Below are 22,033 nucleotides of genomic sequence, written 5' to 3'. Positions count from 1 at the left end.
CTAACTTTGTATGTACCAGGTATCATTAAAAAAATACTATGTCAAAAAAAAATACTATGTCATTCTTTTTTTGTAAAAATACTATGCCATTTGTCTATGTATTTTAATCTGACATATATTAGATTTAAAATATAATATTTTATCATTTACTTATTTTATACTATAATTTCAGTCTGTGGTAAACTAAATGGTGTTTCAATCACTTAGGGACATTTATACAAGTTTGTTCACAACTTGTTTTAATATAAATTCTTATCATGTCTAAAAAAATACATCCGGAAAGAAAAAAAAATGGTTTCAACTAAACAACTCATATGATTTAGAAAGCTTTGTCTCATACTTTAATCCAAACTTCTCAATTCGCACAGAAAGGGATTTTTAACAGTTCACTCTTTTATTCTTTCTTAAAATAAGAACTTTATCTTATCTTAACATTGTGAATATATTTTGCCAAAAGTAAAATCTATACATATACTATGAAGAAGGATGTCGTATTTATCTTTGAAAATCAGGTCTTGATTTTTCTAGTGCCTCTTTTATATTAAGAGAAGATGGTGACTCTTTTTTTCTATTTTGTGACACATATTCTTTAGGAAAATATATACAATATTTTAAATAAGTTCTCTCTATTAAATTATATGTCCACTTTCCTATGAACATTCTTTTAAAATTATGTAATGGGGTGGAGTATCATGTTGTAATACAAATTTACATCAAGGAAAGGAGAGAAAATAAAAAGCTTAAAAAAACAGTTTGACATTTTTATTTTTTAAAATGATTTGATTATCTTGAGAAGATGACGATGCTGTAAAAAGTACATCAAGTTTAAAAGGGAAAGAAGTGTCTGCGTACATGCTGCTTCTCACTTCATGGCATTCTGCATTGCATTCATCTGTGAAGCTCTCTGATTCAAGCAGGACTCATGTCATCCTCCATCCTGCAGGATCTGTCGCCTGGTGGTCAGCAAAGAAAGACGTGTGACCCCCTTCCATTGAATCTAGAAGCCCGGGGAAGCTTGTGCTCTCTGTGCCCCTGCCATCTTCCCACTGGTAGAAACTTTATACTTGATTATTTGAATGCCCTCCTTTTTTATAGGAGAAAAAGAGGGGAAATATTGGTCACTTGAAGCATTTATATGCATGGGGGGTGGGGTTTACAGTAGGTACTCACTGCTTAGAACATTTTTTTTTTCTTTTAATCTTCATCTCTTCATTCCTCTTTAAGGTTTGCCTACAACTTTTAGCTAGTGCCTCCAATGTCTTTTTATTCCATTTTTCTACTCTATTTCCTCAGCCATTCTTTGCTACTCTCATATCTCCCTCATTTTCTTCTACTTGAAACAAGCCCATGTTTCTTTCACCTAAATATAGTTTTTCATGCAGTTGGCTTCCTCTACGTTCAAACTTGCACCTTACTACCAACTATATTCAGCAGGCTTCTGTCAAACAGAAATATGTGCCTTTGCCAAACACAATGTACATTTCCTTAAAAAAAAAAAATAAAGTGTGTTTCAAACTCTGTTTTGTCTAGTTCCCTGTTGCTATTCTAAATCTGCCAGAACAGGGCCGATTCAACTTCATGTAGTCAGACTCTGGGCTTTACCTTTCAATATGTACGTGTGTTGACCTCTATCTGTGTAATATGAGTTGATGTTTAATCATTTGGATTATAACTAAATGCTGTATTTCTCTAAGGAATATCCGTTACAGATGTTAATTATAGATAAGAGAGCATTACCAGACAGAGAAAAATGTCATTTTTGTTGATTTAAAATAGTATCATTGTCATTTCCTACAACAGCTTACCATTTATTCCTGATTACCTTGAAATAGAGAAACTGTTACATCTATATAATTAAATGTTTCAGGTTAATTTGACTGTAAGTTGTTCAGTAGTAAATGTTAGTCACGTATCCTCAGTTTTGATTGTTTTAGGGACATGCTATTGAAATGTGGAGTTACTGAATTGAGATAGGGCAAGCTCTGCATATAAAAAGCCAATAGCATTCTCTGTAATTTTCACTCGGTGCTGAAATTATGACATTATAAACAATTTAGAAGTCATGATTTTGGGATCCCTGGGTGGTTCAGCGGTTTGGTGCCTGCCTTCAGCCCAGGACGTGGTTCTGGAATCCTGGGATCGAGTCCCACATTGGGCTCCCTGCATGGAGCCTGCTTCTCCTTCTGCCTATGTCTCTGCCTCTCTCTCTCTCTGTGTCTCTCATGAATAAATAAATAAAATATTAAAAAAAAGAAGTTATGATTTTAGTTGAACTGATGCTCTGTAAAGAATTTATGTAGACACAGAGGAGAGAAAGAAAAAAGAAAATAATTTTGGTAAGTCTTCGAACCTATCTTGGGAGCTGGGTTTACAGCTCTCTTTGGGAAAACTGTTAGCCTACAACTTAGCAGAATCATAAGCAGGATTGATTTCGGATGAGCAGCTTTGATCGCATCCCAGAGGGCAATACTTCAGAGTGAGGAGACCTCCTGGGCCTGGAGTGAGAGATTACTTCAGGGTGCGAAAAGGACCCTTGGGATTTGAGACAGGAATGATAACATCTAGTCATTTCTAGGAAGGAAAGATTTGTACTAATGTAACATGTTCATCTACTCATAATTTTAAAAGGTCAGAGTTCACATCAAGTGTTTATAGGAAATTCTGAGATAGTGAACAATGGGTTAATTTTTTTATAAATAGGATTATTTATTTTTCATAGCTTATATACATTTTTTATCTGACATAAATGTACTAAAAACTGCTATATTTTTAGTATTTTTATGAAAACTGTGAATAAAGAGAAAGAATAGGTATATGCTGACTCAGGAAGCTTTGACTTTTAAAATAAATGTGATAAAGCAAGCCATGTCAAGAATCCATGCAGGCTATGGTATAAGTAAAGATTTTCAGCTGGACTTGGGAAAGTAAAGAAAAACTTCAAGTAATTGATGTTTGACCTTGGTTCCAAGACATTAGTGGGTTTCTTCTAGGAGGAACTGAGTGGTACAAAAGTGTCTAGTATGAAAACAAAAATGTAAATGAACAAAACAGTATAGTGCATTGGGGAACTGCCCAGATAGGCTGAGAGACATAAGGTGGTAGAGTAAACAGGAATAGATTATGATGTGAACTTTATTTCTTGACTGGGCAAAAAAGAGCTGTTTAAAGATAGGCACAGAAGGACTAGCTCTGAATTTTAGAAAGATCAGCACAGTAGGTAAAAGTGAGGATAGTTAATTTTAGAAGAATGATTTGGATACAGGAAGATAAATTAAGAGATGATTTAATATAGTCTAGGCAAGAAATAATCATGCTGAAATACTGTGGATTGAGAGAAGGGTGCATTTATGAATGAGATCAGGAAATCTGAATATTTAAATGTCATAATTCAGTGGATGGGGGAGTAATAAGAGTGTGTCTTGGACAATATTTCTAACTTTGCTGTTTGTGAGGTGATTGTCGCTACTCCTAAATTATAAAATATAACAAAAAAATGTGAGCTTAGAGTGAAAGTAAATACCTCTTTTTTTTTTTTTTTTTTTTTTTTTTTTGTCCTAGGCGCCTAACTTTTCTTACTGTCCTACCAACACTGGTATCTTATTTGCTTTTGATTTTTTTGGAGTTGTGGCAAGCCTCAGAAAGATGCTTTATGAAGAAGCTGGGTTCCAGTCCCAACATGTACTCTTGATAGCTAGCTGAATTTTGAAATTAATATTTATTAATATCACAAATTTTAAAATTTAGTATAACAAGATGTTAAAAGGAGATTTCCTACCTTCTTTTAAATAAGAACCTCAATGACAGACATCAGTCTTGGAAATAGTTTTTAAAAGAATGTTAGGGATACCTGGGTGGCTCAGTTGGCTAAATGTCTGACTCTTGATTTCAGTTCAGGTCATGATCTCAAGATCATAGGATCAAGCCCCACATCAGGCTCTGTGTGCAGCCTGCTTAAGATTCTCTCCCTTCCATTCTCCTCTGTCCTTCCTTCCACTCACACAGACTCTCTATCTCTCTCTCAGATAAATGAATCTTACAAAAAAAAAAAAAAAAAGAATGTTAGAGTCCATTTAATTGATTTTATATCCTCTAGCAGACCAGGCATCTGGAAAAGGATCTGACTTTGGAAAGGAGAAAGCTTAAGACATTTTCTAGGGAAAAAAAAAAAAAATGATTATAATACTGATTCCAAAGCATCTCCCCATCCTTGGAGCAAATAGTCATGAGTGAAACCTCTTTCTTTTCAAACCAAGTGAGTTGGATTTCCACGACAATTTATTTTTATGCTTGAAATTTTGAGTAGGGATACATAATCACCGGCAAGATTTACATGTGAGAAAACTGAAGTTAAGTTATTGAGATGATATATTGGAATTAGTCTCCCTGAGCTTCTGGAAACAAAGGATACATAAATGTTTCCATTAATAAGTGTTGGTCATTCAGGACAGAGAACCAAAATAGGACCCATGGAGGCAATGAATGCCCCTCCAAGCAAGAAGATGGAGGGCATTTCTGGATTCCTAGATCTTAGGGAAGGATCACAAATGTTAAGGGCAACCCCTTTCATTAGTCTCAATGAGACACTACCATAAACTATGTCTAGTACCCCAACTCCAAGAACTCTTTGACAAAGTCAAGACTTCAAAGTCACTGATCTTTTTTTTTTTTTAAACAGTATCTCGCCCTTCAAGGTATCTTCTCTCTTTTTCATACTTAAATTGTGTAAATCCCAAGGCCAATCATTATAATTACTTCTTAGTAACACCCAAAACTCATTTGTTCTTCTCTCACATGTGTTTACTTTGCAAAACATAACCATGGTGCAAACCAACTAGAATGATTTAAATTGTGTCTCCTTAAAAAGACATGTTTGACACCTAACACCTAGTATCTATGAATGTGACTTTATTTGGCAATAGGGTCTTTGAAGATGTAATTAGTTAAATTAAAATGTGGTCACATTGGATTAGAGAAGAACCTAATTCAATGACTTGTGTCTTTTTTTTAAGATTTTTTAAAAAAGATTTTATTTATTTATTCATGAGAGATGCACAAAGAGAGGCAGAGTCCTAGGCAGAGGGAGAAGCAGACTCCCTGTGAGGAGCCTGATGTGGGAATTGATCCCAGGACCCCAGGATCATGACCTAAGCCAAAGGCAGACACTCAGCCACTGAGCCACTCAAGTACCCCAAGATTTTATTTTTAAGTCAGCTCTACACCCAATATGTGAGACTCAAACTTAAAATCCTGAGATCAAGAATCACATGCTCTATCAACTGGGCCAACCAAGTGCTCCCAATGACTGGTGTCTTTACAAGATGAGGAAACAGAGACATACACAGACACATAGAGAGTGCCATGTGATGATGGAGGCAGATGTTGAGCTGTGCTGCCACAAGCCAAGGATTTCCAAGGACTAAGAAGCTAGGAGAGAAGCATGGAATACATTTGAGTTGGAAAGAAAGAAACAGCCCTGCTACTATTTTGATTTTGGACTTCTAGCTTCCAGAACTGGGATAGAGTACATTTCTGTTGTTTTAAACACCCATAATTTATTATGGCAGCCATAAGAACCTGATGCATCAGCCCATAAACTACTCCATGTGTTGATACACAACACTGGCTGAAGAAAATGAAGGGAAAAAGCAAATGAACAAATAAATAAACAGAAAAACAAAGAATCATGATGACTGGATCTATTTCAAATGTAAGACGACAAAATTCAAGAGGAATTCTAAAGTTTCCCCACAGTCATACTATGATTTTCTGATCCATTCAGTCTCTGACTTTCCTAGACAACTCATACTGGTGCTTTCATTTAAAAAATCTCTCCTTACTTGAAATCATTTACCAATTCACCAGTTTCCTTTTCCAGCTATTTACATGAGCAGATTAGACTTCCCAGCATTCTTTGAGATAGGTTTGGTCATGTGATGGAGTTCTCATCAGAATTGATACATGTAGTCAGCTCAGGCTTTGGTCCATACCTGCAAAGCCTTTTCCCACTATCACCACTGCTGAAAGCAAGGATGCTGGGGCCCCAGGAATAATGAAGCCAGAAGATGGAGTCTTGTCACAGTGGGGAGAGATTGCACATGCTGAACTTTATCAGGAGGAAAACATAAACATTTCTTATTTTCAACATACATGATTGTGTTGGTTTATTAATGAAACTTTGTCTCCCAGTCTTCCTCTATTTCCCTAATTGACTTTGAAAAATAAACTACTTGAAAATATTTTCTATACTTGTTTCTTCTCAGTATTTTTTTTTTTTAAGATTTTACTTATTTATTTGAGACAGAGAGAGAGAGAGCAGGAGTCAGGGTGACAAAGGAGGAGGGAGAAGGAGATACAGACTCCTTACTCAGTGGGGAACCCTACATGGGGCTTGATCCCAGCACCGTGAGATCATAACCTGAGCCAAAGGCAGACACTTAACTGACGGAACCATCCAGGTATTCCATTCATAGGTTGTTGTTTTTTTTTTTTTTTAAGATTTACTTATTGATTTATTTGAGAGAAATGAATGAGGGTAAGCATGAGCAGGGGGAGGGGCAAAGGAAGAGGGAAAGAATCTCAAGCAAACTCCCCACTGAGCACAGATCCTGATAGGGGGGACTCCATCTCATGACCTTGAGATCATGACCTGAGCCAAAATCAAGAGTCAGACACTTAACCAACTGAGCCACCAGACACCCCTCTCTTCTCAGTCTTATTTGGGGAGTCCCACTCTTCTCCCTGACTTTTAATATCAGAGTCATCCTTGCACAATCTTCAGTAATTGTCTATACTTAACTCCCTTACTGCTGCTCTCATCCAGTCTAAAAACTTTAAATGACATTGAAATATTGACTACTTCCTAATTTATATTTTCTGAATGATTATCTCTGTTTGTTTGTTCCAACTATCTACACAGTATCATTATATCACATCTCAGACTTAACAAGTCAAAAACTACACCCCCAAGTTCCACACAGACTCTATAACAAGACAATGATATGAGATAAAGAGAAGGGGGAGTTCTAGATTTATAAATACTGAAAGCACATACGAACCAAATAGAATGTGTTACTTACTAGATCATGATTTGAATAATAATAAAAAAACATTTTTAATATATTAGGTAAATTAGAATATTTATTAGGTGTTGGATGCTATTATCATTAATGTTGTTAGATGTTCAATATTATATAATATTTAAAAATATAATGTTTTTGTAGATGGTTAATCAAGTATCATAGTCTGAAATGATATCTAAGATTTGTTTTAAGACATTTTAACAAGGAAAGGGCCCCAAAGGAGGAGGTAGATGAAGTAAGTGTGGTGAAGTGTACATAATTGTAAAATAGGGTGAGCAGTGCTATTCTTGCTCTGCTGGAATTGTATACTAATGGTTCTGGGTGCTAGTCCCTCTTTTTTGGTTTAGTGTTGAAATATTTCTAGAAGATGTTTTAAAATATACTCTAGAAACTGACTAAATATCATCTTAGCCATTGCAACCATTCTGCTCTGAGTCACCATAATCTTTTACCTGGATTATTGCTATGGTCTTCTGACTAGTGTCTGTATTTTTATCTTGTCCCTACTTACCCTTATCACAGCAAAACAGTTGACATGAATCTTTTAACATTAAAATAAGATTGTGACACTTTATCTCACCAGGTTTATAACGATTTCCCATTTCTATCAGATAAGAGCCTTTCAATGACCTGAAAAAAACCTAAATAATCTTGTCCTATTACCTTTCTAGTAGTATCTGTTCTTTTCTCTCCTTTACTCTGCTCACCACAAGGACAATCTGAACACACCTGGTACAGTCTTGCCTTAAGATCTCTGCATGGTCTGTTGTCCTACTAGAACATTCTGGCTCTAGATTTTCACATAACCAAAACTCCCAACTTCATCAAGTCTTTACTCAAAAATCCCTGAAATATTAGTTAAGGTGATAAGGTAGGTGCATTGTCAACCACAGCCCAGACTTCTGATATTATTTGTAATGCCTAAAATTTCCAAAGTAATTACCAATTATATTTCATTTGTTTATTTTCTTAAAGTTTCCTCTTCCCTGCACTCTCTGCATGTTAGCTCCACAGGGATGGAGAGATTACTTTGTTTTTGTTTTTATACTGGTATACACCCAGTAGTTTGAATAGTTTTAGGATATAGGAAATTAAAAAGATTTCTTTAAATTTTCATCAATTAAACTTCATAAAATGTCTTATTTGCACATATAAATTTATAAAAATGTATGACAATTGATGTATTAAATTTATTAATATTAAAAAATTTTAGAGAATTACTAGTCAGGGTGTGATTAAAGGATAATGTTAAAATGAAGCCCATACTCCACAACCCATTGGTCTCTCTTGTAAAAGGCTGATGGACAACTTCCTAGTAAATACAATAACTTTTTAAAATTATTATTACATTCAATCATGGGCTTATGTTTTGCTTCATTGATGATATCAGATTATCCATGGAAAGACTGTTTGACTTGCATTTTCTTATTGACTGTATTCTTTGAATCATAGGTAACACTTGGCTCTGGGTTACATCTGTATCTCTGTGAGTCTGACTTTCTTTTTTTTTTTTTTTTTTTTGTATTATCTCACCAACCAACCTGTCAGTTACCTAAGCAATCATAGGAAATTAAAGAAGTTAAACTAAAAGTGTGTTGTGTCTTAAATTAAATGGAAGTTTCTAAAATTCTTTAAAATGTTGTAATCTCTTATACCATTGAAATTAAAATCACAAGTGTAAGCAAATTAGTATATTAAACATCTTAAAATCACATAGACAATGTTAGGCTCTAATTTGCAAGTTTCTTTTTTTAAGTACTTGCAAATGGATTTTTATTAGGCTGACTGTGTGTGTAAAATCCTCAAACATGAAAAGATCTTGCATTAGGAAACAACGGATTATTTCTAAACTGAACATACAAATATATTACTAATAAGAGTTTAATTTACTACATTACCTCCATTTTTTTTCTTTATTTTTTTGTGGATTTCTTCTCAGAGGGCTGAAACTTGACTAATAATTGAGAACATTGCAAGAGATACAGAGTGAAAGGCATAAAAGATATTTTGTCACAAACATGAGGGAAAGTAGGACAGCCCCATTTGATATCATTCTTGTAAGAGGGTTCTCAAATTCTGTACACTGTCAATGGGTTGTTTTTATACCCTTTCCCTAAGATTAATTTAAGCACTTAGCCTAATTTTTATATAACCTCCTTACCTTTTATAGCTTGATTAGGTTGTGGAAATTCTTACTCCAAAGTAATTCATCATTTGATTAAAATTCATTGATCTAATGAGTCTAATTTTACTCTGAATTATTTCCTTAAGCTTCTTTTTTTGTAGGATCTTGGCTCTTAGTGGTGTTTAAATGTCATGAAATTTGATTCTGCGTATTTCTTCCTAGTCTTTCTGGTTATAATGTCACAACATTAAGTCATTTCGCAATTGCTTCTACCTTGGCCCATCAACCAAAAACTATGTTTCTTTCTACCAATCATAAAAGAATGAGGCCTACTCCTCCTTCAATGTTTGGTGACCCATATCCAAACATTCTAGGCAAATTGTTCCATCCATTACATCACTTACTAAATATTGTGCTAATAGTCTTATTTGATTTATAGTATTTGGAGAGGCTAGTTGAGAATAAGAGGAAATAAAACCATAAATAAAGACTGAGACAGGATTAAGAAAACACAAATGAAAAAGCCCTGGTACCCATCACTAAGCTCCTTAAACTAGTCGGTTATTCAAGAAACAAGTCATGTTTAAGGAAATAAAATATCACAGCAGATAAGGTAAAGTCTATTATTGAGGTGTTTTATATTCTGTTTATTCTCTTACAGTTCAATATTTAAGGAAATGATAATTGTAATATTTTTTGTCATTTCGACTTTGTATTTCTTTGGTTCACTAAATATTTTTAATGATAAAATTCTATGAGATTATCTGGTGAAAAAATTTCCTAAAAAATAATTGTAAATAAAATACTAGAGTTTAAAACTGAGATTAATATTTTGATTTTATTTTGAAATCAGTGATAGGTTTTGTTCACATTAGGGAAAATATTTTTCGAAATAGCATCCTTTTTTAAAACTTTAAGTAAATTGCATTGAGTTTAAATCCTGAATGTTTTATACTCTCCTTTTAAAGAAGGATAATACAGAACATAATTTCAAAGGAATTGGAAGATTGTAGGTAAGATACTGCTAGAACAGTTTAAAGAATATATTTTTTTGGGGGGGAGGAGTAGAATTTCTATTCATATTCATTTTCTGTATGCTACATACAAAAGTGATTGTGTTCACTCTATGAAATCTCCTTGAGTTAATTAAGTTACAAGACTACCGACTGAATAGCCTTGTTTGTTTGAGTTTTTGGCATTGGTACTATGAGTAAGTAAAATTGATTTTCTAGGGAGTAATTTTCATTCAGCATGACCAACGAGGGTCTGGCTATCTGTGTATAAAAAACATGTTTTTAAAATGGATTATCTATAAAGCATAAGGAAGAACATATTAGAAGACCATAGCAATTCCCATGAATAATGCTTGTGTGAATAAGAAGTGTGATTTGGAGAACAATATCCTTATGCTTTTAGTAAGCTACTGAGCAAGCCAAGGATTCTTAATTCAAAGTGCATTCAACATTTATACAAGCCCAGTTTTGTGTTCACTTCCCGTGTTTTCAAAGATGTATACAACATTTGTGTAAGCTCTACAATCAATTACACAATCTAGAAGGTTAAAATATATTCAATTAATAAATAAACAAGTCTAACCAACCTGTCTTTTAATTAGAACTAAGTATACTAAAAGATTTAGGCCAAGTGGCAAGTTATTATTTGTGGTATATAATTATCCATGGAGTATTTAACAGTTTTTTTTTTCCTTAATTGTGAAACTTAATAAATATCTATAAAACCTTAACCATAGTTACCAAACGCAGTTCTTTGTTAAATAGCACTGGAGTGTCTTAGTAAATTGTGATTTCTGACAATCCCCAGCAAATTCCTAAAAATGAATTTACATAATCAGAGAGTATTCATAGAGGATATGTTCACTGGTATGCCTATGCCTGAATTCAGGAAGGAGTGGCGTGTAGAGGGACTTCCTAATGGAAACCCGAGGCGTCTTAAATATGGATGGGGAGGGTAATAATTTATTTACCCGTCTACAACACTCTAATCAATACATTAACATTTGCATTCTTGGAGTGCCCATTCTGTAACCACATCTTTCTCTACTGTGAATTGGCCTGACCGCACAAGTGAATTAAAGAAAACCCCACGGATCACATAAAACAGCAGTTTTTATCCTATGGCCCACGTATCTTAGGCATCACAGGAAAGCATTTAAAGAACTCATGCACAAGTTATTTTAAAGGCATGTTTTCCCAGATCGTTTACTTCTGGACACACTTTTTACTAATGTGATCGGCTTAACAATTGCATTTCCTATGTAACTGCCTCCTTCACAATTATGCTTCTGTCATTTTTCAGAAGAACAAGCGCATTTTGCATTCCAATAAGGTGCATTACCCTACACTGTAAAAAATCTCAGGACCATTAAGCAAGAAGATAATTATAATGTCCTTAGACAAGCTTTATAACCCTGTCATACATCTTAATTAACTGCAATTCCAATAAAATTTACTTTTATGATAAACATTTTCAAAAGTTGCAATCTATGATGTTATTGTGGTCAGTGATGAACTTCTAACACATGAAATGGTATAGCAAGCCAGAATAAAGTTTTATCAGCATAGTCAAAATTTTTGAAAGTCTATGTAAATTATAAATAACTTAAATACAAATATACACAATATACTTTGTTTTAAAATATTTGTATATGTTCATGTATAAAATATTTATTATAAAAATTCTTTGGAGAAGTGAAACTGAAATCAAAGTCCAAGAAAAAATAATGCAAAATGTATAACTGTTTAAGAAGAGCTTCTTTATTCTTTCAGAAAATGATTGCAGACTTGAAATGATTAGAGTATATTAAGTATATTTAGAAGTGATGTAAAATTCAAAAAATTTGAAATATAGTGGGAATATACCCTTTGCTACTATTTGTCGCAATGATAAAAATTTCACAGGTCAACTTGAAAAAATGCATTGAATATAAACAAACATTTATGGTTTTAGAAGAAAAAAAAAAAAAAAAACTTGATCACTGATCCAGACTTCATTTTATTTGCCTAATTACTGGTTTTCTGTTGTTTACTTGCTGCCTCAATCTGCTCACAATCACTGTGGCTTTGTACCAATCCCTGAGATTATTTGATAAGAAAACCTGTTTAAAGTCACTTTGAAAGCCTTGACATCAGTGGCAATCTTTGTGTAAATGTATTCTGTGGAAGGTGAGGATTTTTCCTGATCTCAAGACTCTGACATTGACATTCTAGAATTATCAATAACTTATAATTGACGACTGCCAGGGAGGGGACCTGGAAGGTGGCCACCGTCAGGTCATATTTGGATGACTTTCCAAGTTGCATCTTTCATCCTTGAATCATAACCTTTTCCCACTCTCTCCTTTTCTAAAATGTCTCATCTTAGATGAATATGATAGTTGTTATTTAATATGCTCTGCATATTTTTCATTTATCAGAGACTGTCACTGATTACATTATTTGTATCTGAAAAAAATATATCAACTAATAAAATAGATGTATATTAGCAATAAATTAGGTATTTCAAATGGCAAGTAAAAATAAATTATTTTTAAATATAATTTTCTTTGGCGATATAAGCAGGTAAGATACATACTCAACTAAGAGTAACTAAAAAGAATGATGGAAATATTTAGCTAGAATTTGAGGGGGAAAAGTTTATTTATTTATTTTTATTTATTTATTTTTTTAATTAACTGATGATAGGCACACAGTGAGAGAGAGAGAGGCAGAGACACAGGCGGAGGGAGAAGCAGGCTCCATGCACCGGGAGCCCGACGTGGGATTCGATCCCGGGTCTCCAGGATCGCGCCCTGGGCCAAAGGCAGGCGCTAAACCGCTGCGTTTATTTATTTATTATTTATTTATTTATTTATTTATTTATTTATTTATTTATTTATTTTTATTTATGTTTTTAATTTACTTATGATAGGCACACAGTGAGAGAGAGAGAGGCAGAGACACAGGCGGAGGGGGAAGCATTGAGGGGGAAAAGTAATGATAACTGATAGCTATCATTTATTGAGTCTTTATTATATGTCAAGTATTTTATATTTTATTTTCTTATTATTCCCAAGTAGGACATGGTTTATTATTTATTATTTTTACCCCCATTTTATACATGAGGAAGCTAGTCTTTGGGAGATTAAATCACTTATCTATGTCATATATATACTAAATGGAAAACAATGAAATAAAAAATCAGATCAGTTGGATTTCAAACCAGCTCTCTACCATGTCTTAGAGATAGAATTTACCAGTAGTATGAAATACATAAGCATTGGCAAGAAAAAAAGAAGGAAAATAAACAGTTTCCTTGATACCTATTGTTATGCACAATAGAGCAATAGATATCACAGCTATAAAGTTAGATTGAAACTCAGTATGAACTGTGCTGACAAAATTTTGTATTTATCAAAATCAATGACTTATTTCATAGTCATTTACATCAAAGACAAGAGTGACAGGCTATAGAAAATCTATATTTAAGGAGCAAGTGAAGCAAATATTTTACTGTCTCTGCTTCTCACTATAGAAAATATTTTTAAGTGTTATTGTCTTATTTTAATTTTGTGTTAAAGGCCGAAAGTTTTATGTAATCCAAAATGTGAAATTCAGTGAGTGAGAAGTATTAAATATCAACAGTATCTAATTAAAATGCAAATTTTGTCAGAAACTTAAATCCTGATGAGAAAGTTTAGATGAAACTTGTGATTATATAATTTTTAAATTAATATAATGTGTCATTTTTATTTTCTTATTTTTTAAAAATTTTAACGGGTCATTTTTAAAAAAAATATATAGCTGAGTTGTTATTTTAGAAGTAAAATCACATGCAAGGAAAACACTAAAAATACATGCACGACTTACAAGCAGTTGAAAATACCAGCCGATTCTTGACCTTGAAAAGGTAATAATCTTCGTTACCTCAGGATTTGGTCATTTGCCACCACAAAGCCACAAATAGCAAATAACCCTCTACTACTTTGAACCCTGGTCAGATAATTCTTCCCCTCATATTTCTCAAAGTTATTTTTTTAACTGTTTGTTATAAATCCATAATGAGAGATTAACCCACAATGTCCCAACTGAGGGCTTTAGTATAAATGCAAAAAATAAATTTTTAAAAAGCATGAGTAAAAATCGAATGATAGGAAATGTGATACTAACTGCAAAACGACTCTATTCCCAATTGCAGGTTTCTTGTACACTGAGGAATTTAAAATACTATGAATCTCTGGGACTCAACTTCTACATCAGACCCAAAATATAGACTGAGGTAATTTTCCAGGTCCTACCAAATTCAGGTTATGCCTTCGATTTTAACAAAGTGGGCCTGAGGCAGATTTCCTTCTAGAAAGTGAGAAAAACATCTTACACAGACCCCACAGAGAGCCAGCTTACTACAGCAGGTAACCAAATACTTATTTAATTCAAATATACACACAAAAAATGTACTGATGATGCAAAATTTGTACAGTGCATTTAGAGTCTTGTGCTATAAGAAATTGGGGGTTTGTGAGCAAGCATTGAATCTTGTATGCAGGTTACTTCTTGGTTAGTGAGTACAATCTTCTGGCTATCATTGCGTCATCAAAATAAAAATTAAAAAAAATAATAAATTCCATACAAAAACAGTCTCATTGGAGAGAAAAAGAAGACAGACAACAACGTAAGATTTTCCTACTCATAGATTTGGATATTCTATAAAAGTTTCCTGGAAACGCAATTTTGTATTTCCCACTTTTTTTTTTTTTTTAACACTCATATATGTGTCTCTGAACTTATCAACTACTTCTAAAACTAGATTTTTTTTAAAGATTTTATTTACTTTTTCATGAGAAGCACAGAGACAGAGGCAGAGACAGAGGCAGAGGGAGAAGCAGACCCCGTGTGGGGAGCCCAATGAGGGGCTCGATGCCAGGACCCTGGGATCACACCATGAGTGGTAAACTGACACTCAACCACTGAGCCACCCAGGCATCCCTAACACTATTGATTTTGATAAACACTTACTACGACTCTGAAGAACAATCTTGTGTGGTTCCCAAGGCTCTACACCTACCACAGCCAATAATTGACCGAGCCAATAATAAACTGAAGAGTTATTTCCAAGAAGAAGGACAGAAGTGATTTGCAGAAGGTGTCTCTGCTGATGAGGGATGGATAGTAAACCAAAAATATCTGACTATTAGCATTGACTACCAAAAGTCTAAGTAGATTAATTTTAGAGGAAAACACAAGTCTGCAAGATGAACTACTTTCTTTTTTTTTTTTTTTAATTTTTTTTTAACTTTTTTTATTTATTTATGATAGTCACAGAGAGAGAGAGAGAGAGAGGCAGAGACACAGGCAGAGGGAGAAGCAGGCTCCATGCACTGGGAGCCTGATGTGGGATTCGATCCCGGGTCTCCAGGATCACGCCCTGGGCCAAAGGCAGGCGCCAAACCGCTGCGCCACCCAGGGATCCCGATGAACTACTTTCAAAGTGGCAACAGCATAGTACATGATAGGATGGGTACATTTTTTTTTTTCATATGCATCTGATACAGTTGACAGCAAAGGAAGACACTAAAACAACTACTGAGTGTTAATAAGTGTTAATTTATATATGGTTTCCTAAAACAGGGCTATCATGAAAAATTAGGTCTCTCCACCCCAGGCTGAACAGTATGATCTTCCAGACCACAAAACCCCTCAAATTCTGAAGCCTTCTCTTAGGACTCCCAGGCTAGAAAATATCTCAGGATGGACATGGAAACTACTACATCACCTGTTTATGGACTAAATAATCCAAAGTTCAAGACTTCCCAACACAGACAATATCATACACATCCCATAGAACTGAAGGTGTCTCCACCATCTCTTCTCCTCAAGAGTATCTCAGGTGAGGGTGCAGATGAGAAAATTATTTTTCTAGCAGATATAGGAGCTTAAATATACATTGGGTCCAGAACTTCACTTGAAACCTTTTCATTAACACTTTAAAATTGATCTTTAAATTTTATCAAATGCATTATTTACCAGGGCAATTATTAAATACAAATTCATCAAAGTAGACATATTGGACCCTCTCTTCAATGGATATCATTTAATATTGGACTTTGGGGAACTACGATTTTGTAAATCCTCACATAAGCTCACAGCAATATACAGAATGAAATATCATGAAAATTGTGTATGACACTGGTATGTAGGACCTGAGCTTAATGTGTCATGTTTGTGAAAGTTGAAAGACAAGACTCGTTATCCTTACTATTTTATTCTTTATAGTTCAACATTTTTATCATAGATACCAATGATGCAAATACCCTTATAGCTGCAATATAAATGCCATTATAGCTTAATCTTTGCTTCCTTATTTATGTATTTAGACTAGAGTTTGAGAAGGGAATTTATTAGCTTAAAAAGTAAAAGCATTTGAAAGACTTTTTGATTATTTTAGCCAATGAAATAGGCAAATATTATTGTAGTATTTAATTTAAAACATGTACAACTGTTTTCCTAATTAAGTCATTTTAGTATGTTAGGAGCTGTGCACACATCTCCACACCTAAATCAGAACATTTTGATCATCCCCAATAGAATCTCTGTACCCAACAGCAACTACTTTTTCTCTGCTCCTCACCCCAACCCCTGACAGCTATCAATCGACTTTCTGTCCTACAGGCTTGCCTATTCTGGATCTTTCATTTAATGGCCTAGTTATTATTTTTAAAACTTCTTTTCTTAACATTGGTTATTGTTCAAAGATTATTTTGATAGAGTCCAAAGAAAATCATTGCACTAAATCAAATTAGCACAATTATATACATAGAAGAGAAAGTATAGTATTTTCCATCCTTTACAAGGAGTAAATATAATAACTATAAAATAAAATGATAGACAGCAAAATACAATATTATGAAAAGGAAAAGGAACAATTTGAGTGTACTTACAAAACCTTATTCAAAGCTCCCTAAAGACCCGCTATTGTTTCTTTCCTTTGATAATCCTTTCTTGCTCACTCATGTTGCTGCTCATGTAAACCCCCTAACACTTTAATTCAGAACTAAAGATTTCATGCCAATCCCTTTACTTAACACAGTAGGAAAGAATGAATTTGTACATTTCAATAACGTGCAGTACCTAATTCCACTTTTCCCCAATTTAAGCTGCTTTTCTTAAATATTGCATAAGCCTGTGGTAATTTGATTCCATGTTTTCACTTAAATTATATACATTAGTACCACTGAAATTAATCTCAATACAGCATTTTAAAATAATTAGAAGAGAAGCAGACTGGGAGTAACTTAAATTAAAACACATACCAAAATTATATGGCTTCCTAAGAAGGAATAGTGTTTAGAAATAATTACATTTTAGGAAGGAAAATGCCTAATTTGTATTCCATTTCAATTGTAGGCTAAAGGTTACTGTGTTACATGCAAGAGAAAAGTGAAAATGTTTATTCAGGAAAAATATAATATATTTACATATATAATATAAAATTTTGATCTTTTTATTTAAACTTTGAATTTAATTATGATGAATTTCTTATGTTTCATACCTTTGAAGGTTCCTTATATATTTTATAACCTAAAATAATGCACATAGCTATGACTCAGTTACTCTAATGATCATGATTCAAGCCCGGATACTATTGTAAAAGTAAATTGACAAGGTCATGTTAATTAACTTCTAATTTTGATTCTGGTATGACTGGTCATGATGTTACTTGATCTCTTCCAAGTTCTGTTATATTTCTGAAATATTAAATCTCTATAATACTTCAGTACTTCCCAAGTATTGGTCCACTTCATCCTTTATATAGAAAGATAGATTTGAAAATATTAGTCATATGATCTCTAATTTTCTTTTGACTTTAATTTTTGTTGTTGTTGCTGTTTACCAACCTTAATAGGTGCTAGAAAGTATTTAATCTTAGAACAATTTCAGGTCATATGGCTGTATTTTTAGTGAAATTTCAGAATTAATACACTGCGTTCAACATTGCATGCCAAAGATACTAAATGTTCCTTTAAAAAAAAAAAAGATTTTATTTATTTATTCAAGAGAGACACAGAGAGACAGGGACATAGGCAGAGGGAGAAACAGGCTCCCTGCAAAGAGCGTGATGCAGGACTTGATCCCAGGACCTTGGGATCACATCCTGAGCCAAATGCAGATCTCAACCACTGAGCCACCCAGGGGCCCCTAAATGTTCCTTTTTATTGGTATAAAAAATGACTAGAGCTGAAAGTGTTTTGACTATACTTGAGATTTGTAGGGTAACTACATAAATGTTTGTCTTTTTTTTTTTAATTTTTTTTTTTAATGTTTGTCTAAACCAAGGGTCTTTTGAGAGTGAAATGAAATGTCAATAAAACATTTACTATACTAAGTGGGAATATCCTGGGAAATTTGAAGCATATCTATTTGCAAGCATTTATGTAGCTAAAAAGCAAAATCATGTTTTCGGAAAATGTAAAGCTTTAAGGATGATCTGATATATCTCTTAGACGTATCAATGAACATGCCTATTTATTTTTTTACTTTTTTAAGATTTTATTTATTTATTCATGAAAGACACTGAGAGAGAAAGAGAGAGAGAGAGAGAGAGAGAGAGAGAGGCAGAGACACAAGCAGCATGGAGCCTGATGTGGGACTCGATTCCAGTCTCCAGGATCATGCCCTGGGTCAAAGGCAGACACTAAGCCGCTGAGCCACCCAGGGATTCCCCTGAACATGCCTATTTAATATTAATTGTTAGCTTCTCAGGAAAGAATGATCTCATTTGGACACTGTTTTCATTATTGCCGTTTGTCGTTCAGTCTATTTTCATAAGTCATTTGCAACTGACCTTCAATGTAAATATTATAATCAATCCAGATAATGTCAGGGCAGCGTTTTGGGGCTTTCTCCTCAACACAAAAATGTCAGATCTTTACTGGAATGTTCCAAACTTACCACTCACATAAATACACCAATTTTTATATGTAATTATATATTATACAAATTATATAGATTATAGATAATATAATATATAGGCATACAGGCACATACATGTAATTTAATTACATTAATTATTAAATATTCTGTAAATATTGGTATACATATCACAAAGCTTGCAGGAATAGAATATAAAACAACTTTACAATATGACATCAGGGGTCTGGTCTCTGCATTGTCACTTAGTGTCACATAGTTTCTAAGTTTGGTTAACTATCCACAGGGGATAATAAAACTCCCCTTGCAAGCATAGTTTTGAAAAACAAATTCTGTAGTGATATACGCAAAGATTTTATAAAATATGACCAGACTGCTTTATAGTAATGTTAACACAGGCAATGTGCATAGAAATTAAAATATAAATTATTTGCCAGTTACATGTATAGCTGAGCCTACTTATCTTAATAGTTTCATTCTTAGTTTGTCTCTGGGGCTTTCTTGTAGTCTCTTCTTTCACAGATTAGTAGGATTTAGCTTGTATATGCATATTCATATGGATATGTACCACAGAGAATATCTAATGGCCTTCAACAGTCTGGGTATTTAAAAAAAAAAATGTGTCCACAGTATGTTGCACCATCTCTTTCAAGCCCCTTGCCATTTTACCACTATTAAATTTTGGCCTCTAACATTTTATAAAACTATGCTAGATGAGCATAATGTGACTTGGTTACGACTTACATATCATTCAAGTGAGAGGGGTTTTTATCATCAAATTTTATGTTTATAGAAGTATTTTTCTCACATTATGCTAATATTGGAAATTGAGGAGGAAATCTGTGCGTTACACTTTTGGCAAATATTTGAGCTCTCACATATACAAGTTATTTATTATTCATCTAAAAACACCGTAACAAAAATAATTACTTGTTTTCTGCCATTTGTGCTGGCATAGTCATGATCAGAAAAGTGGAAGTGGAAAAGGAAATATGTCACATATCAAGTACATATTCCAGTCTTTGAATCCATGATATCACCCAGTGTTCTCTAGACAGGTGTTTGTTCTGCACTATAATAATACATTTTAAAATGGAACAAAATGTGTAGTGGACACTATGAATTAGTGAAATAAATAAGGAGAAATATTTGAAATACACTAGTCTAATTAATGCATGAATGTGGAATATTCTCACCTCCTAATAAAGAGATACTGGTTTATTTGCCTCATACATTCCACACATACACAATTCCTATGTATTATTAAAACCCAATCTTGAGTTGAATTATGTTTAAAATATTACATTTTAACTATAATTAGAAGGTATTTAGATATGTTATTTTTTTATTTTTATATTATTTTTATATATTTTTATATTATAAAAGTCATATAGAACCACAAGAAATTTTGAAAGAAGGGGTGAACATGCTTGCTTGTTTGCCCAGAAAATGGACCAAATGAGATCATCACTCTCATGGGGCTTAATCTCTGCATTCTCAATCTCAATCTTAATGATATGTCAGCATGTTGTCAAGGAAATGACACACATACAGTGTGAATGACGAGAACCACTGCATTTCAAAACATAGAGTTAAGTGGTAAGACATAAACCAGTGCTTTCATTGCTACATATTCTAGTATTAAAAGATACAAAGACGTTAATTAAGAAGAACTAGGGTTACTAATATTTCTGGTGACCTTAGAGGAACTCTCCAACTTAAATTTTCCAAAATAAGTATAAAGTGACTTCAATCATTACTTCAAACTATTAATTTGCATTAAATAGCTAACTTAGATTCCTCATGCTATCTTGAACATTTTTACTGTCTAGGCTCATGATATGCCCATTTGGTACATAACAAAGGAAACTGAGCCACAGTATGGGACATTTTGAGGATTCTCAAATAGAAATTAAAAAATAAATTAAAATTTCATGGTAATAAGATGTAAATGTGCATTACTACAAAATTTAGTAGTAAAGACTTACCAATTTTTTTTTCTACTAGTCACAGAGAGAGAGAGGCAGAGACATAGGCAGAGGGAGAAGCAGGCTCCATGCACCAGGAGCCCGACGTGGGACTCGATCCTGGGTCTCCAGGATCACTCCCCGGGCCAAAGGCAGGCACTAAACTGCTGCGCCACCCAGGGATCCCCTTACCAATATTCTTAATCAGAATATATATGCAACATTTTTCCCATCCTAGGGTACTTATTTATTTATTTATTTATTTATTTATTTATCTATTTATTTATGCATTCATGTTCCTATATTTGTTGTTTCAAGAAATTTTCTTTAGTTTTTCAATATACTTAAACACAATATGGACAATGTAAAAGAGAAAATATATTCTGGCTTTATTTTGTGTTAAGTGCTTAAGGGACTTAAATAACTAAACAATCCTTCCAGTGTCTTGTTTTAACCCAATAGTCATAAAATAAAAATTTTATTATGTGTACTGTAATCTCTAACTTTTACCCAAAAAAATGATTGTCCAGTGCTCCCTGGCAATAGGTTTAACAGCTTCTAACAACTAAAATCATTTCATTATCATTTAATGTGTATTGTTATATTTTCTTGGATGTGCCTTTAACAGGACAAAAAACACTGTCCATCTTCTTAAAGAACTTGCAATTTTCTAGGAAATTACATAAGCAATCAAGTAACAAAACGTTGTGATGTTCATGACAATAAAATAGCTCAAATAGAACAAAGAATAACTTTGCCTGTCAAAAATTATATTGCATGAGTTGCATTTAAGCCTCAAACTGGAAAAGATATTAACACCCTGTAAGATCAATAAAGCATTGTCATCTGAAAACTAAAAATATCTACTCCATCTCATTGAAGGGAAATATAAAGAAATAAATCAACCTCAGGGGAAAAGTAATGATTGTGTAATCCACC

The 22,033-nt window shown here is 33.4% G+C and overlaps 1 long non-coding RNA gene across 4 annotated transcripts in view; it reads right to left on the bottom strand.

Moving 5' to 3' along the window:
• The window catches only part of LOC144311958 (uncharacterized), a 113,727-nt gene that overhangs the window by 23,719 nt on the left and 67,975 nt on the right, over nucleotides 1-22,033 (bottom strand). The window contains exon 5 of one of the 4 annotated variants that reach the window (XR_013377431.1): nucleotides 779-953. The exons of 2 other annotated variants lie outside the window; for them this stretch is intronic. This is a non-coding gene — a long non-coding RNA (uncharacterized LOC144311958). Of the gene's footprint in view, nucleotides 1-778; nucleotides 954-17,791; nucleotides 18,003-22,033 lie in introns of those variants that run through there. One more of the 4 variants, XR_013377434.1, reaches the window with a different exon arrangement.

Source organism: Canis aureus, chromosome 4, assembly GCF_053574225.1.
Source record: "Canis aureus isolate CA01 chromosome 4, VMU_Caureus_v.1.0, whole genome shotgun sequence".
Classification (NCBI taxonomy): Eukaryota; Metazoa; Chordata; class Mammalia; order Carnivora; family Canidae; genus Canis; species Canis aureus.
The sequence above is the reverse complement of the archived record's forward strand: the minus strand, read 5'-3'. Positions and strand labels throughout refer to the sequence as shown.